This window comes from Ovis aries, unplaced genomic scaffold (genome assembly GCF_016772045.2).
Source record: "Ovis aries strain OAR_USU_Benz2616 breed Rambouillet unplaced genomic scaffold, ARS-UI_Ramb_v3.0 scaffold_195, whole genome shotgun sequence".
In the NCBI taxonomy this organism is placed as follows: domain Eukaryota; kingdom Metazoa; phylum Chordata; class Mammalia; order Artiodactyla; family Bovidae; genus Ovis; species Ovis aries.
Genome location: NW_024599815.1, coordinates 1 through 18,531, shown reverse-complemented (window position 1 = coordinate 18,531; position 18,531 = coordinate 1). Strand labels below are relative to the sequence as shown.

Genomic DNA, 18,531 nt, shown 5'->3' with positions numbered 1-18,531 from the left:
TCAATAAACAACAGTCCCCGACGAGTACTGGATCAATCCTAAGCGGAAACGAGGAGAAAAGAAAATATAAATTGGAACAGAAAAAATAAGGTAGAAGAAATAAATACTGAGATTACAATAAATATAAATAGGCAAAACTCACCTATTACATGAGTCTTAAGTGAAGAAGTGAAGTGAAGTCGCTCAGTCGTGTCCAACTCTTTGCGACCCCATGGACTGCAGCCTACCAGGCTTCTCTGTCCATGGGATTTTCCAGGCAAGAATACTGGAGTGGGTTACCATTTCCTTCTCCAGGGGATCTTCCCGACCCAGGGATTGAACCTGGGTCTCCCACATTGGAGGCAGGCGCTTTAACCTCTTGAGCCATGAGACTTAGATTGGGTAAAAAAGCAGGCTGTTTGCAAAAGACACACCCTAAGAGGTAAGAGTTCTCTCATTTTACCCATTCTCTCAAGCCCAAGGGTTTGCCTGCAGCTCTTATTACCCCACACTGCAACACAGCAGACTCTTACAGCACATCACACTCCATGGCTTACACCACACACTGTTGGCAATGGATTTTCTACAAAATAAAGGCTCAAAATTCTTTTAGGCACCCAAATTTTTATTAACCCACCTTCTTGCTCTCTTAATATTATAAACCAAATTAACCTCTTTTTGACCCAGAGCTCTGATGGGAACCATCAATGTGCTTTTACGTTTCTCTGGCCCTCTTAACCGCTGGCTGTCTTTCCTCTTGTCTTTTCTTGCTGAACAATATATTCTAACCCCTGTAAAATAGGGACTAAAAGTACCAACCTCATTGTTCTGAGGTTTAAGAGAATGCTAAGCACTAAGCCAGGCTCTCTGGAGCATTCAAACTCCCACAGTTCCTCCACACCCTTTGACGTAGCTCCTTCTCATCTGTCATGGGCTGAGGAACCAATGAACCTGTAAACCAAGAACATAAGTCTAAAGTCCACAGGCCAAGTGAAGGCCTGGATGGTAAAGTGCATGGGCTTTCTGACCACCACTGCCAACTTCCAGCCTAAGGAAGGACTGAGTGAGCAGTTGCTGAACCCCTGAGCTCATGGTTCCCTGTGGGTAACCCCATGCACCTCCATTATGGCCCGGGCTAGAGGGGGACTTCTCAACTTCCCCTGCCACACTTGGAACAGCTTGGGGATGCAGCAGAGGCCCAAGACTGAGTGGCGAGCCCAGGAGTTGATGGGGACATTATCAGACCAATCTCAAAGGTGGTGCCATTTGCTCTTGGGGAGGAGAGGTGGGACCCAGGCAAGGACAGCAGCTGGAAGGCAAAGGGCAGGCCCGGTTCTCAGTAGCGGTAGTGATCAGGCTTGAATGGACCTTCACGGGGCATGCCCAGGTACTGGGCCTGCTTCTCAGTCAGCTTGGTCAGCTTCACATTCAGCTTGCCCAGGTGGGCTTCAGCCACTGCTTCATCCAGCTGGGAGAAACACAGGAAAAGCTGGAATCAGTGCCATGCTCTGGGACCCCTAACCTCCATCTTCTCACTGCCCAAAGAGGCGGGAACGGTTCTATTGTGACATCTGCTGAGTGTCAAGCGTATTATTTCATCCTGTCCTCACAATGGATGTGTGGGTTTGGGCTGCTCAGCTTTTCTTCAAGGGGGAATCAAATTACATCTTCCTCCAGGCAGCCCTGGTGGGACCATCAGTTACATCTCCTCCTTCACCCTCCATCAACCTAAGCAGCTAACCAAAATGCTTCCTGCAATTTATCAATGAACAGGACATACTTTCATGACAGGGACTCTCAGGATTCCTAAACAGGAGGCCATCGGTCTCAGCTCACCAACAGCAAGTTTATTTGACAAGTGAAGTGAATGCAGGGAGAACAGAAGAGCCAAGAAACAGAGAAAGACAGAGCTCTGATGCCCATGAATCCCCGGATCCAGTGTCTGAATCTGACGCTCTGCCATTACAGAACCAATAGCATTCCTTTTGGATTACACTGGTTGTGGTTGTTTTAATGTACTTCCTGAGCAGTGGTGACCACAGCCGTCTTCCAAATATATCCTTTAAAATGTCTATAAATTAATAAAACACCTTCCTCCTTCAAGAGGTGGAGCCTACGTCCTCACCCCTCAAGTGGCTCATTTCTAATAAACAGAATGAAGCAGAAATGATGATGCGTGACTTGAAAACTGGGAGCTAAAAGGTACTTCAGCTTCCTCCTTTGCTCTCCCCTGGATTTGGGGAAGCCAGCTGCCATCTCAAGAGGAAACTTAAGCAGCTCTATGGAGAAGACACTTACGTGGCAAGGAACCTCCCACCCACGAGGATGTGAAGTGACTCTTCCAGCTCCAGTCAAGCCTTCAGATGACTGCAGCCCTGCCTGGGTGACTTCTTGACTCAAGTCCCATCCCACCACCATCCCATAATGGCACAATCGCTTTAACCACAACCCAGATGCATGGTGGCTTCCCTGGTAGCTCAGCTAGTAAAGAATCCGCCTGCAATGTGGGAGACCCAGGATCGATCCCTGGGTTGGGAAGTTTCCCTGGAGAAGGGAATGGCTACCCTCCAGTATTCTGGCCTGGAGAATTCCGTGGACTATAGGGTCCATGGTGTTGCAAAGAGTCGGACACGACTGAGCAACTTTCACTTCACAGCCCAGAGAGCTTTATGTTCCCAAGTGGTTTCACATTCACTGTTTCATTAGAGGCAAACATCCCTACGAAGGAGGCCAGGGTTTATTTTTCTATTCAACAAATGAAGAAACTGGGGAGAGGCAGGCAAAGGCAGGAGCAGAGTCTAGCCCTAAGGCCATGGCAGTTCTGGAGGCAGAATGAAGGTCTCCAATGACCCGAGGATACAATGAATCCTCCCTCGCTTGGCCTGGCCTGCACCCCACACTGGAGGGCACCCTACACCCGGAGGGCAGCGTGTCGTAATGGTTAACAGCCCAGACAGACAGGGCTGATCTATTCTTGGTCCAGTACTTTACAGTTGTGGGGCAAGTCACTCTCTGAACCTTAAGTTCCCTCATCTGTAGGCTGGATCTCTCACAGTTCTTACAAACATCAGTGATATTCAAGAGGGCATGGTGCAGGCACCTTAATAAATGAGGGGCTGCTCATGCTGTCATTATGGTTAACCAAGATATATAATCCCTTGCCCCACACACTGCACGTGAGTGTGAAGCATGTCCCCAACCCATGCCATGACAGTGATGGAGAAAGGAGAAGATGGGGTCAGGTGCCGGGGTAGGAGGTGAGCTCTTTACCTTTCACTTCCAACCCTGGTCTCATCTCAGAGGCCTGCCCCTTTTCTCACTACAGCCCTGTTTCCTCCAATTGAGATCAGATGAGGGTTCAAATGAGGCTTTTTAAACCCTACAACAAGCATGGGGACCTGGCAGGCTGCACAGGACAGGACAGCCCCTGAGGCCCTCACAGGTGAAACATCTGGTCAGACAAGACAGTACCTGAGGGAGAGGAGTTGGCTGGCTCAGGGGACAGACACCCTGGCCTCTTCCTACTTCTCCTTAGTTGGCAGAACCAGCTTCTCAAAGGGTGGGAGGGAGATATGAAGACTCTATCACAGCCTCACCAGTAGTCAAAGGTTGGAAGCAAGAACTACTCTCACCACTTAGCTGAGAGGGACACTGAGGTCCAATCAGGCTAAGTAGCAAAACCAAGTTTGCCCATGATGCTAAAGAGTCAGCACTAAGACACAGCATTCTGACCCCTGAGGGAGGGCAGCGCGTGGGGTATTAGGATGAGCACTGCATTTGATGTCAGATGACCTCATCGTCATGGTTACCCTGACCACATGCTCGCAGAATGTCACGGGCCATGCTCAGTGTGTTAGCAGCATCACCCTCTTCCAAGGCCTGTGCAGCCTCTAGGCTGCATTTGGCTTACAAACAAGTCCCAGTTAACCCACCTGGTTATATTTAAAATTGAATATTTCACACAAAAATATTGGTATCTGGCTTCCTCTGAAATGTCAGGAGCCCTGACCCAAAGGGCCCAGGTTGATAACAGGCAGCCAGCCCCTCCACTGGGCGCATGTTCCTTGCTCAGGTCCGCCCATTCAAACTTAGTGGCCATGTGTGTTTGTGACCTGTGACTCAAGGAAGTACTCATAATCCTTACAGAGGTACTTCACGTTACAGAGAAGGAAATGGAGGCTCAGAAGTTAAGTAACCTGGTTACACAAGCTGAGATTCAAACCTGGATGTGTCTCTCCAAAGCCCATGCTCTTCTCACCACCTAGCCTGGCTACTCAAGAGTTATTCCGTGCGTTGAGCCTCACTTTCCTCCTCTGTTAAATGGAGAGAATGACTTCTGCCCTGAGGGGAACCCTGTTAAGATCCTCAAGAGTGGAGGCAAGCCCAGCTTGGGGAGCCCAGGTCACGTGACCCTTGGCCAGGGTGCAGGTAGGAACACACCTTCTTGGGCAAGAAGTGGACCCCGGAGTACTTGTCCGGTGGGTCCAGAGCTCGATCTGCGCCAGCACCTGGTTGGTGAAGGAGTTGCTCATCACAAAGCTAGGGTGGCCCATGGCACAGCCCAGGTTGACCAGACGGCCCTCGGCCAGCAGGATGATGCGGCGCCCGTTCTTCAACAAGTAGCGGTCCACCTGCAAGCGGGCAGAGCAGTGGTAAGGACTGGCAGGCGCTGCTCCAGTGTCCACCCCATCCTCATCCCATCGTCCTGCCCAGCAGGCCTCCTGCCTCCAGCAGTGCCCACAAAGGGCCTAGACTGCCCTAATACAACCTCCGGCATAGGGACTGGGACACACAGTTAATAATAAAAGCCAGTATTTATTAAACAACTCTGAACTACAGACCTCATACATCTACTGTGAGAATTTAAAGAGCTCACATGTGCAAGGCACTTAGTTTAAGTACTACATATTAGCTAATGGTATTGTTAATATTATTACTGGCACAGGCCCTGGGCTAAGAACACACACGTAACTGTGTATGTGTGTGTGTATACAATATATAAAAATTACATTTAATTCTACTAACAATCCTTTAAATTAAGTACTGGTATTATCCCCATTTCACAGATACAGAAACTGCAGTTTAAAGGGTTAAGTTCCTTGCCCAGAGCCAGATATTACAAAGTGGCTGTAATTTGAGCCTGGACAGTCTGAGGACAGATCCCAGGCTCTCAATCACCATACTTAGTAAAAAGCTAAATGTGGAATTTCCTGGTGGTCCAGTAGGTAAGAATCTGCCTGTGCAGGGGACACGGGTTTGATCCCTGGTCCAGGAAGATCCCACATGCCTCAGAGCAGCTAAGCCTGCATGCCACAACTACTGAGCCTGCACTCGAGAGGCCATGGTCCACAAGAGAAGCCGCCACAACAAGCCTGTGTACATAATAGCCAAAAATAAAATCAATCAGCAAGACAGATGTGGTGGTACTCAGCCTCGGCTGCACATCAGAATCCTCCAGGGAGCTTTAAAACAGGAGGACCCGTGGCCTCCTCCAAGATTCCAATTTAGCAGCCTGAAACCTCTTCCTCCCATCCCACTGCCCAGGTCGCCAGAGCCTCGTCATCTGTCCTCCTCGGCGGCCAGCCCATGGGCCTGCCCTCCTCGCTCCATCTGCTGAGCCTGCTGGCAGGGCTGGGGCTCCTCACCTGGGGCTTGATGTTCACCTTCTCCACAGCGTTCTCGTTCAGCCACTTGACATCGATCTCCACGTCAAAGTGCCCGATGTTACACACGATGGCATCATCTTTCATCCGTTCAAAGTGCCTGTGGGGAGCCTCAGCCCGTGAGAGAGGTCAGCGACCAAGGGCAGCCCCGCCTGCCCCTCCTTCACTCCCTAGGACCCCCCACCACACCGGCACCTACTGCCAACGATGATGTCGATACAGCCCGTGGTGGTGACAAAGATGTTGCCCTCCTGACAGGCCTCATCCATGGTGGTCACCTCATAGCCTGTGTAGACACAGCCCCGCGGGTCAGCCGGGTGGCCACGCCTCCTCTGGCCCCAGCAGCTGGCCAACCCCTCTATCATACCCTCCATGGCAGCCTGAAGTGCGTTGATGGGGTCAATCTCCGTGACACGGGCCCGAATCCCCTCAAGGCCTGGGCACAGCCCTTGCCCACGTCGCCATAGCCTGCAACCACCGCCACCTTGCCCGCAATCATGCGTCTGGCCCGCTTGATGCCATCTGAGGGACTCCCGGCAGCCATAGAGGTTGTCAAACTTGCTCTGTGAGGAGAGGGGCAAGGCGGAGATGGGGCGGGCAAAGCCCCGAGCCTCAGACCCACTCTCAATATCTCAGCCTGCTGGGCCTTGTGCTGATCACCTCCTGGGACTTCTCCCCACCAGCTGTGTGTCATGTGCCCTTTGCCCCTGCTCGGCCGCGACTTTCTCCCCAGTCTTTCTCAGCCAGTCCAGAAGGCTTCCTGAGGATCAACTATGAGAGACCGCCCAAAGCATCTGCTTCACTTTAAACCTCCCGATGCCCAGCTCTAAGGATCACTCGTAATCCTTTGTCTCTTTAATGCACTCATCACTCTGCCTACAACCCCTTTCCCCAGCAAGTGAGGGTTAAATTCCTCATCAGCAGCCTCCCGGGGCCTTCCTCAGCCTGCTCTGAGCTGCTCCCCAGGCCCACCTTGGTGACAGAGTCGTTGACATTGATGGCTGGCACCTTCAGGATCCCATTGGCCATCATCTTGTACAGGTTGTGGACCCCGTTGTGGTCTCTTCAGAGATGCCTCGGATGCCTGAACGAGAGGAGGGACAGATTTCAGGCCAGGAAGCAGTGGCCTCTGGGATGGGACTCCAAGCCTGAGAGAGCCCACAGCTGAACTCACCTGAATGCCTCACCTTTGCCTTCTAAAGATGCTCCTCTTTCGGGTTCCCATCTCTGGAACCTATACCACAGTCCACCTAATCACCTGGGCCAACAGGAGGGAGCCACCTTCACTAGGCCTCATGATTCTACCTCCCAACAACTCACAGACTGTCCATCCCCACTGCCATCCCCCACAGCGTCCTCTACACAGCAGCCACTTAACACGTATATTTTCAGAGACGTCTTTTCAATACACCCAATTACTTCCTTTGCCCTCAGCATCAAGCCCAACTCTCTTGCTGAGTTTATTATAGTCTTTACACAGATCTTCACTAAGGCTCCAGTGAAGGAAGCTGCCGTGCTGCACTCACTATAACATTCCCTACTTCCTCCCCACCCTAACAAAGCTTCCCAGCTGTTCTCAGCCCTGGCCTTGTGCTTGCCCTCGGGCCATCATCTCAGCCTTCCCAGCCCAGGAGACAGGCCCCAGCATGCTTACAGGAGCCTGCGGATATCCCATCTTCCACAAAATCAGCTGTTTGAGGCACCAGGAGTCCTGCCAGGCCTGCTCTCATGTGGACAAACAAGACCCCATTTAGACCACTAGCACCCAGCCCACCGACCTGCCCTACTCACCTGACAGGAGCTGCGGGTACTTGGTGTGGATGAGGTTGGTGAGGTCACCACCGTCGTCCAGAATCATGTTGAGGCCCGTCCTTGAAGTACAGCGTCTGTTCAATGCACCACAGGTACTCCTCGTCCGTTTCGCCCTTCCAGGCGTACACTGGAAGTGAGCGGCATGTCAGGGCTGGCCCTCCACTATGGCACCTGCTCCAGGGACCCACCTAGGTAGACTCAAGACTATCTCCTTCCTAATTTCAATCCCCAGCCACCTCCAGCCTCTCTGAGGGCTCAGCAGTGCTAAGGACACAACTTGGAGCCAGAGGTATCAGTGTGAATCCTGGTTCTGCACTGACCAGCTGTGCGACTTTTGGCAAAGCACTTCACCTCTGAGTCTCACTTTCATTGTGGATAGTAGTATAGATTAAGTGAGACAAAAGCCAAACACAGACCTATATATAAGTATCTGGAAAGAATTCTTTCCTTTCTTACTCTTTTCTTTCTTTTCCTACCCTCGTCTGTCTGGGCCCCCAGCTCACAGTGACCGGGATCTTTCCACAGTGCCTACTGCTGGGAGGGAGGTGTGATGGGAGGAGGGGCCACATTAGGTGGACTCAAGAGACAAGATCCAGGGTTCATTCTGCACTGAAAGGACCTGATGGGCCCACAGTCTCTGTAGTACGTTATCCTAGGCAACGTCTGGCCAAAATCTATTAACAGCAGCTACCGTGTATGGAGCACTTTCTGTGTTAGGCATTACTCTAACTGCTTTTTGCCCCCATCTCATTTGTCCTCACAGAAACCCTGTGAGGCTGGCATTACCATCATCATCACCTACGAATGCCCAGAGAAGCGGCTGAGATGTGCCCAGAGAGGGGCTGAGATGTGCCCAGGTCACTCATCATGACACTCCGCTATTGCTGTTTTTGGCCGCACAGCATGTGGATCCTAGTTCCCAGCCAGGAATCAAATCCATGCCCCTTGCACTAGAAGCTCCAAGTCTTAACCAATGGGCCACCAGAGCCCCAGCACGGCACTGCTGAGCAAGCAACAGAGTCCAGTGCTCCTGACTGCCAGCCCAGGCTCCTCCCATCATTTGGTACAACTGCGACACAGGTGCGGGCTCCAGGAACCTCCTGTGAGCAAAGGACACCTGCCAAGCAAGGCCAGCTTCCCTCCCTCAAACTGGGGCAGATAATGGTCTTGAAAACAAGGTCTTTCCAGAAAGGCGCCATGGAGTCCAAACTAGGCTGAGGAGTTGGGGACATGCCAGGTGAGTCACTGGACAGGTCTTTCCCAATTCTTTACCTTCCACCCACAGCTGGTTAGAAGGAACTGTGAATGAATGTCCTATTTTATCATCGTCAGACCGAACCACCTCCCCAAGCCCGAGCAGACTTGTTTCTGTTTCTCCAGCAGCCTGTGAGAGTCCTTCCTCTTTGGCTGTGGTCCTTCCCCAGTACCCTAGACTACCAGCTACTATGCAGTGGGTCTCTGGGACTCTTTCTGCCCAGTAGCCCTCCCTGATTCTTTCGAAACAGATCCACATCCTCCTTTTAAGGAACTTCCCTCTTCAACACCATGTGATTCCCAATCACTGACTTGACTAGGGCAAGTAAGTGCTTTCAATAGGATCTGAGATGACGGCTGGACAAAACGACTCTTTCCAATGGGTCTCTAGGCTAGGATTCTGTGGCCATGACTCTCTCCCATGCTGTAGGGAGGTCTGCAGCAGTAAAAGTGAAGTGAAGCAAACAGAAAATCAGAGCCCCTTCCTGAATTCCTGTATCCTCCAAGAAGGACTCACCTGGAATGCCAGCCTTGGCAATGGCAGCTGCTGCATGGTCCTGGGTGGAGAAGATATTGCAGCTGGACCACCGCACCTGAAAGAGCCAGCAAGACAGGGCTGGTCACAGCCAGGTCGGAAGACCAGGGTCACTAGATGGGTAAGAAAAGGCCCTGAATATAGTGATGAGAGGCCTGGGATCTACATCCAACTGGTTCTGCAACCACAGGCTGGGGACCCTGGTGAGTAGATGGGAGCCAGAGCAGTGACAAGGCCTAACTTATGTGAAAACAAGGCTCTGCCCTGTGGAGGAAGGGCTCCACAAGGAAGCAAGGAGACAAGTGAAGAAGCTGTTGTTAGCGTTAAGACAAGATATGCAACTGTAGCAGTGGAGGATAAATATTATTCTGAAGGCTGAGCTGACAAGATTTGTTGGGAGGATTAGTTTGTTGAAGTAAGAGAGAAAGAGGAGTTGGGGATGACCCAGGTTTTGAACAGAGAGAATCTCTAAGGCTGAAGCCTGTAATTACTTACATGGGGAAGACACCAGAAGTGTAGAAATCATGAGTTTCTTTAGACATGTTGAGGTTGCAATGTCAATCAGATCTCCAAGTGGAGATGGTACATCAGTTGCTGGATACGATGTACCATATCATATATCGTTTATGTTATGACATAACCACATAAACAATATTTAAAACCATAAAATCAGACCACTGAAGAGAGTGTGAGAAGAAAGAAGTAGGCCAAGGACTGAGCCCTGTTGGACTCACTAGTTGGTTCTGGCTGCCCTGCACCACCAACCCCGCCCACTGTAAAACATCTTCAGAGAACTTGGAAGAACTGCAATCATTGGTACACATGACCCAGGCTGAACCAATCAGAGAGCACCATCTTTCCAGCAGCCATGATTGGCCAAGGGCAGGCACGTGACCTCATGAGGGCCTATGGGAGCCAGACCCTTAGATGATTCAATAGGGCTCTGGGCTTGAGTCTTTCCTGCTAGAGCTTCCCAGTCAGGAGAATGTGAGGGTAACCAGACGCTATCTTCCCAGTGAGCAAATCAGCAGAACAGTCACCACAAATGGCAGTGAGGGGCGCCCGTGACAAGGCTGGAGCTGGAGCCCTCCTGGGCCTGAGGGGACACAAGACTATCGAGTTCCAGGCTCCGCAAGAACTGCTTCAGGCCTCACCTCAGCACCCAGGGCAACGAGGGTCTCAATGAGGACGGCGGTCTCCACGGTCATGTGCAGGCAGCCGGCAATGCGGGCGCCCTTCAGAGGCTTGGAGGCCGAGTACATTTCGCATGTGCATCAGGCCCGGCATCTCATTCTCTGCCAGGTCCAGGGCCTTGCGTCCCCAAGCGGCCAGGCTGATGTCAGCTGCAGGGGCAAGATGGACGGAAATTTATGAGCTACCTCATCCCATGAACCATGAAGCACCCTCCACTCCACACTCATCCCCTGTGGACTCAAACACAAGGCTGGCTGCAGTCTCACTGATTCCACAAGGATTTCCTGGATCCAGGGCAGTCAAAAAGAAAGACATGGTCCCCGCCTAACCGCAGCCTACTTATAGCCTTGTGGGAGAACACATTTAATTAAAGAATCCCACAGGAACATAAGGGCCTCTCTGGTGACTCAGATGGTAAATAATCTGCCTGCAATGCAGGAGACCCAGGTCAATCCTGGGTTGGGAAGATCTCCTGGAGAAGGGAATGGCAATCCACTCCAGTATTCTTGCCTGGAGAATCCCATGGATAGAGGGCCTGGCTGGTTACAGTCCATGGCGTGGCAAAGAGTCAGACACAACGGAGTGACTAAGACAAACACACAGAGGAACATGATTACAACACAGGTAAGTGCTCCTTGAAAGATAAATAGCTGTCAGCATACATGCCTCTTACTACCCTTTCTGCTTGCCACCTACCAACCTCCTCATTCCCTAAAGATTTTAGCTCCTGGTTCTCCATCTTCCTAATCACCACTCTTGGTGACTTCAACACTCCTAAGTGATACAAGCTAACACCTTGGACTCAGCACCATTCTTTGATCTCCTCAAAGACAGAGAAATGTTTCTCCACCCTGTCATTTCTTCCCACCTGGAGGGAACTCATCTGTGTAACTAACAGCTCTTGGTCTCTGTCTGCCCCATGGGAGGTGGAGTGACCTGTTTAATTAGTAAACTTAGAAGGGAAAAACTGGGCATGCACAGGCCAGGTCTCCCCTCTTTCACAAGCAAGCAACAAACAACCTGCCTGCAGGGAGCACATTCTTCCACAGAGATCTACCCAAACCTACCTTGCCTGTAACTGGCAGGTTAACTGCTCAATTTGGGGTTTTGTTAGCATGATCATTGGATTTTGACACTAGTCTATATCTTCGTTCAATGGATGCTTAGTTATCCCTTGATACCTACAGGGGACTGGTTCTGGGAACCTCTATGGATACCAAAATTCTCAGATGCTCAATTGCCTTATATAAAATGGCATGGTGGTGGTGGTTCAGTCACTAAGTCGTGTCCAACTCTTGTGACCCCATGGACTGTAGCCCACTAGGCTCCTCTGTCCATGGGATTTCCAGGCAAGAATACTAGAGTAGGTTGCCATTGCCTTCTCCAGGATCTTCCCATCCCAGGGGTCGAACCCACATCTCCTGCATTGGCAGGTGGATTCTTTACTGCTGAGCCAGGGAATCCTATATGCTCCATGAAATTACTCAGTATCCCATATCCTCTTACCTCTTTGATGACTTCACTACTCCACTGAAACTGCTCTCCCTAAGGTCTCCGTAAGGCATAGCCATTGGTCAATTATCTATGTTTCTCCCTGCAGTACCAACAGCGCTCTTCTTCTGAATCCCTTTTTGGCTTGGCTGTCTTTCTGTGGTTTCCTTCCACCTTCCTGGTTCCTCTTCCTGTAACAGACTCTCAAAGTTTGGAGGCCCTCATGGCTCCATCATCTCCCCGTCTTTCCTACCAGATGAGCTCATCCCACTTTATGGCTTGAAATACCTTTTCTACAGTGTCTCCCACCTGTTCATCTCCAGCCCAAACTTCTCCCTGAACCTGAGACTCAGGTTCAACTCAATTCAACTGCCTACTCAGCATCTTGGTTGTCCATCTAGATAATGTATCAAGTTTGAGCCCTCACGACTCCTTTTCTCACCCCAAACTTGTTACACCCCAGCCTCCTCATTTTAGGAAGTGAAACCACCATTCAACCAGCTGCTCTAGCCGAAACTTATGATTTCTTGATTCCTCTTTTCCCCTTTCACCCTCTTCCAACTCATCAGCACTGTTGTCTCAACATCCCAAATATGAGCAATCCAACAGCATCTCACCACCTTGGATCACTGAAGCAGCCGCCTCACTGGTCTCCCTGCTATTCTCCCCATGTTAGGGAAATGAAGATGGAGGTCGTCTTGTTCAGGCTTCAGAAGCAGGAGAGCCCTCTGACTGACTTCTGACCCTGCGTGGACTATGTGTCTGCTTTGGTTACCAGCAAGTCAAGCCACACCTTAGGTTAAGAGAGGAGTGGGTCTTGGAATTTCCTGAGCCCCTGGAGGCCTGGCCAAAACCGACTCCCACCCGGGGCCCTTGTTTCACAAGAGGTAACAAGGAGCATTGTAAAAGTTAAGGAAAACAAGAGCTGCATTTTGCATGCAAACTGATATGAAGCTTGCAGCCTGGGATTACAGCAGGAGCCCCCAAAACTGCAATCTGAAGTCTCACCCGTGGGGTGAACCACTGCCCAGGACCCTTTTCCCAACTGAGAGTCCAGATTGCTGGTACTCGGGATGTCCCAGCACCGTTCAAGTTTGGATGTAGGTTGTCAGCCCCATTTCATGATGATGGTATTACCCCTCTCTATTGTTTCTATTTCTTTGCTTTTAACAACTGTCTAACTGTTTGTGTATAACAAGTGGATTTTTTTGTTAATGAATCCTTTGAACCTAAAATGAAAGTAAAACACCCACAGGCGAGCTCTTCAAGTGGCTAGTTGGGATGCTGCCTGATTCAAGAATCACCTAATAAGAGTTAGATCTTTAAAAAACCAAACAATACCCCACAAAAGTCAGAGAAACAAATCTAAATTTTAAAATGTATCACCATTCTTCTGCTAAAGTGAAAAAGCATCCCAGCCTCCAATGGTTTCCCTAACCAACTCTTCACATGGCCACAGTGCGTACCCAGGTGTCTGCTCACCCTTCTTGCCCACCTCTCCACCCTTTTCTCCCCTCACTAGTTGCTCAACCATGCAAACCTCCTTACTGTCTTCATATTCCCGCCTCAGGGCTTTAACCCAAGCAGCTCTCTCAGCCTGGAAGGCTCCTCCCAGCACCTGATACAGTACCTGGCACACAGTAGGTGCTTTGGAAAGAATGAATAACTTGGTATACGCTGCTGGAGGAACTGAGAGCAGGCCAGGGTGACTAGTGGAGGGAGTAAGATGGTGAGTCAGCCTTTATTCCTGTAGAGTTTTAAGGAGTCCCATGACCAGACTTGTCTTTGAGAAGGCTTCTTTGGTTGCTGCAAAGATCTACGATGCAAGAGGCTCATGGAGACCTGTGAGGAGGAGCCCAGGACTGGGGTGGTGGTTGTGGAGTCAGAGAAGTGGGCAGGTCTCTCACTTACAAAACAGATTGTATCTCTAGTGCTCAGCTGGGTTGGGCACAGTAGAGGGTCGGCCATGTTTACTGATCATCCTTGTTAAGACTGGAGAGAAGGTCCACGAAAGGGGCGGGCAGTAGACGGGTCACCAAAAAAAAATCTGAACCTAGCCCAACTCTCAATATTTACCAATGAGGAAAGGCTCAGAGAAGTGTTTGCCCCAGGTTTGACAGCCAGTCAAGAGTAGGGGTGGGACTGGTGGCCAGGCAGGGCTGGTAGAGCCAGAGGCTCCTGGGAGGGGCCAGTAGTGGACAATGGTTCCTGTCCTATCCTAAGCTCCACTCCTCTGCCACTCCCTGTCCCTCTAGCGAAGAAGAACTTTCCCTGCCCTCAGGATACAGCTGTGCCAGCCCTGGTGTTTTCATGGGTCCCTCAACTCCAGGAGCACAGGAGGGTCTGGCACTCTAAGCTCTGGGGTTTGGTGCCCAGAGAGCTGAGGACTAAACACCTGTCCTAGGACAAGCCAAGAAAAGTAGCAAAACCCTAAGTCTGTTTCTTCATCTGTGAAGTGGGAATAATCCTAACCTTCCTTGAGCCCAAGGATTAAAGATGCCATATGGGCAATGCCTGGCACAGCCCTCCCTGATGGAGGTTTCCTTTCAACCTTACTTAGCCAAGTTCCTCTACTTCCAAATGTAGCCTTATCTCCTCCCACACAACGCAAAGCCCTCAACCCTTAACCCACACATCTCTCCATAGTAATAACAAGCCTCTTTTCCAGCTCAGCCACTGGACCTTGCTTAATCTGAGCTTCAGTTTCATCCACACAACAGGGACAATAACCTACTCTGCCTGCTACATGATAAACTACTCTTGGTAAGTTACTATTTTCCAGAGTTTTTGGAAGTTATTTCCTTTTAGGGCTTCAGTTTCTTCCTCTGTATAATGGGATAAAGTCCACCTAAAGATCATTCTGTAAACGAATGCAAATCCCCAGATACATAGGAAGTGCTCTATAAATGTTGATGCTTTTCTCCAGGTTGAATGGTGTGCTGGATTTACTTTCAAAATTGCTAGCCAGCCTGAACCGGTTTCTGCTTAAAGGTCATTAGGATTACTCCAAATGTGTTCACTTATACACAGTGGTGAAAAGATGAGCGGCCTGGGTGCATCTACTCCAGCACCTCCCAGTTGTAAAGTGTGGGCAAGTTACCTTTTTTCCTGTGTCTCAGTAAATCCATAAAATGAGTAACAGTCCCTACCCTAAAAGTCATTAGAATAAAATGAATTAATCTATAAGAAAGGTAGGAAGTGGTGCCCATGCCACAGTAAACGCCCAGTAAACGTTAAGGATCAGTGTATCAGCTTCAATACATAGGACAGCAGGAAGGATTTTTCTAACCACCCCAAAGTTCGAGATTCTACGTAGGACTGTTCTTGCTGGGCAAGTGAGTGACCCGAGGTTGAATAACAAGCCGAAGGTCCCCGGTGAGTGGAATTGCCCGGCCTCGGGCTCAGTCTCCAGGCCTCTCCCCGACGCGCCCTTCGGGCGCCAGTACCTCGCCTTCCCGTAGGAGGCTCAACGAGGCGTGGGCACTTGCGGGGCCATCCAGTTGGTCAAGGCCGGTCCAGGCCCAGGAGGCAGGATCCAGGCTCCTAGCATTGGTCCCGGCAGGTGCCATTGGTCCCAGGCCGTGGCCAGGTGCGCGCTGGCCCCTACCCCAGGCGACTCTGCGCGGAACACGCCACCGCTCCACAGCCCACGCCGCCGCTCCGCAGCCCGCGCCGCTGCACCCTGCCTCGCGGGGCACGCCGGAACTTGTAGTTCGCGGCCTCACGCCAAGACACGCTAGCTGCGGCGGGAGAACTCCAACCCCAGGCGACCACGCGGGGCCAAGACCGCGCCGTGCCAGTGATTCAAGAGGGTCCTCTGAGCGCCCCAGGTCGGCCCCGCGGCCGCAGCCCTAACAGGTCCCCAGCAGGTGCGGAGCAGATGCGGCTGGCTGCACGTCCTGTAACTCACCGACTTTGTAAGGCAGCTTGTCCGACATGCTGGCAGCGTTTCCGCACGGACTGATGCACGCAGAAGGGGCCGGGCCTAGGAATGGGAAGAGGCGCGGGCTGGGCGGCGGGTAGGGACCTGCGCCTGGCGCCCACGCCTTTAAATATCTCCCCTGTCTTGCATATTCATGAGTCTCGAGCGAGCTGAGCCGTCGGGGCGGGGTCTAACGCACAGGGGCGGGACCGGAATGGACTTCGGTCTACAGAGCAGTTTTATTCCAAGCGGTCCTTCCACCTCCCGCACTGGGTAGCAAAAGGATCTCAGAGAGAGCCTAAGAACAAACTCCATTCTTTCCTTCGTTCAACCAGTGAAACCCATCTCAAAACCGGATGAAACTTGAAATTCCAACCAGCTCTCTTTCCTGAACCTCAGTTTCTTCTGTAAGCTGGGCAGAATGATACCTACCATACAGATTATAAGTAAAGCTGCAACATGTCAAATTTCTAGCACATCGTAGGCCTTCCACCCTCCTGCCACTATCCTGAGTTTAGTTAAATTTGTATATGTGTTTATACTTTTACTACATATGTAGAAATCATTAAATGCTTCTTAGAATTGTTCCTGTGTTTAAAACCTTCATGTAAATGGTAACGTACTGTCTTACCCTTCAGCAATTTGCTTTTTCCTGTTGATATTATATTTGTAAGAGTAATGCATAGACTTGGAATGTATTCATTTTTGCTGTTGTATAGTATTTTATTGTCTACATCCCATGATTAATTTATCTGTTCTCCTATTTGCTGACATTCAGTTTGTGTATCATTTTGCCATTATTGCATAAATGGAAAAATAAACATTGTCTTTTAGTGCACCTGAGTAGGTGTCTGAGTCATAAATGTACTTAGGGATGAAGTTTCTGAGTTAAAGGCATGTTTTAACTTTCCAAACTGGGTCTTGCCAAACTGTTTTCCAAAGTAATTTATCCCCTCACCACAGTGTCTGACAGGGCTGGTCACATCCCTGTCACCACTTGTCAGACTGACAAAAATTTTTATCAAATTGAGGGCTGTGAAACTCTCCTTGTGGATTTAATGGCCATGTGAAGACCCTTTATCATCTTTATAGGAACCCCTTCCCAACCTCCACCCAGCTGCTCTCATACTTTTTCAGAATTGACCCATTCTGAGTCTGTGCTTTCTCACCTCCCACTCAGTCCTCAGTTGCCTGGTCTCCACCCCAGGTCTCTGCTGAAACTGCTCCAGCCAGGTCAGTAGGGAAGCCAGACCAACGTGCCTCAGCCTGCATCCCAACCCACCTCCTTGCTGCACACAATGTGCCCTTGGCTTTCACTCCACACTCCACACTGCCTTCTCTGGTCTAAGCAACTTCCTCTCCTTTTCTCCAAGTATTAATGTTCCTTTTTCTCTTATTTGGCTCCATCTTCCAGCCCCATCTCACCCACTTGTTGTGACCACCTGTGTCCAGGTAATCCAAGTGTACATGGAATGAAACACTGCCTTACCCCAAAAGTGGCCTGTTACCCTTCTCCATTATCAATGCCCTTTCTCCCCATCCCTGAGTCACCACCGCAGTGATTAATGTCTTTATTATTCTCTTGCTTTTTTAAAATGGATTTTACTTTATGACTATCCTAAACAACACATTATTTAGTTTTGACTGTTTGGTCTTTGTATAAATGAAATCATACAATGTGTGTATTCTTTTGCAACTTACTTTCTCTTTCAACATTGCTTTTGAGGGTCATTCATGTAGATATTATAGCTCTGGTTCACTTATTTTCATTTCTGTTTAATCCACTTATTTATTCATTCTATTGTTGATGGATATTGGGTTGTTTCAGTTTTTTGCTATTGCAAAGAATACTGCTTTAATATTCTTGTGTGTGTATATAAATATAGATATAATTTGGGAGTCAAATTTCTTAAACAAATATGCTCAGGTTCAACTTAACAAAGTAATGTTAAACTGTTTCCCAAAGTGGTTGCATCAGTCTATACTCCCACCAGCAGTGGATAAATGCTGTTGTTTACCCTTATCAGCCTACTATTTTTTATTTTGCCTATTTGGCAGGTATGAAGTGATATCTCATTGTGGTTTTAATTTGCATTTCTTTGACTACCATGACTAATGAGGTTGAGCATCTATTCATATGTTATAACCCATCTGAGAGTCTTTCTTTGTAAAAGTTCCGTTCATGTCTTTGCCTGTTTAAAACTAGGTGGTTTGTTTTTCTTTTCAACTAATAGAAATTCTTTACATATTCTGGGTATTAGTCCTTTGCTAATTATATGTGCTGCAGATATCTTCTCCAGATTTGTGGTTTGTGTTCTCACCCTCTCTCTGTTGTTTTGATAACTAGAAAATCTTAAGAGTTTTGAGTTTGTTTTGCGTGCTTCTTCTGGAATGTGGCATCTTAGTTCCCGGCCAGGGATCACACACCTGCGTGGGTGCAGAGTCTTAACCACTGGACTGTCAGGAAGTTCCAGAAATTCTTAGTGTCAGGAGTGTATGCTCCCGTTTTTATCGTCACAGCAAAGATTTGAGTGATCGATGTTAAAGCCCTCTCTCGGCGTGTCACGGCTCTCAGATCTTGGACAGAGTGTGTTATAGCTCTCAGGTCTTGAACGGAGTGTTATTAAGCTCTTAGACAAATCAGTGTTACAGCTCAGTGTAACAGCTCTATTTTATTTAGG

At 49.6% G+C, this 18,531-nt stretch overlaps 1 pseudogene; it reads right to left on the bottom strand.

The window, feature by feature from the left end:
- Positions 1–1,229: 1,229 nt before the first annotated feature.
- LOC121818480 (adenosylhomocysteinase-like) lies at positions 1,230–15,893 on the bottom strand (annotated as a pseudogene).
- Between the last annotated feature and the right edge of the window lie 2,638 nt (positions 15,894–18,531).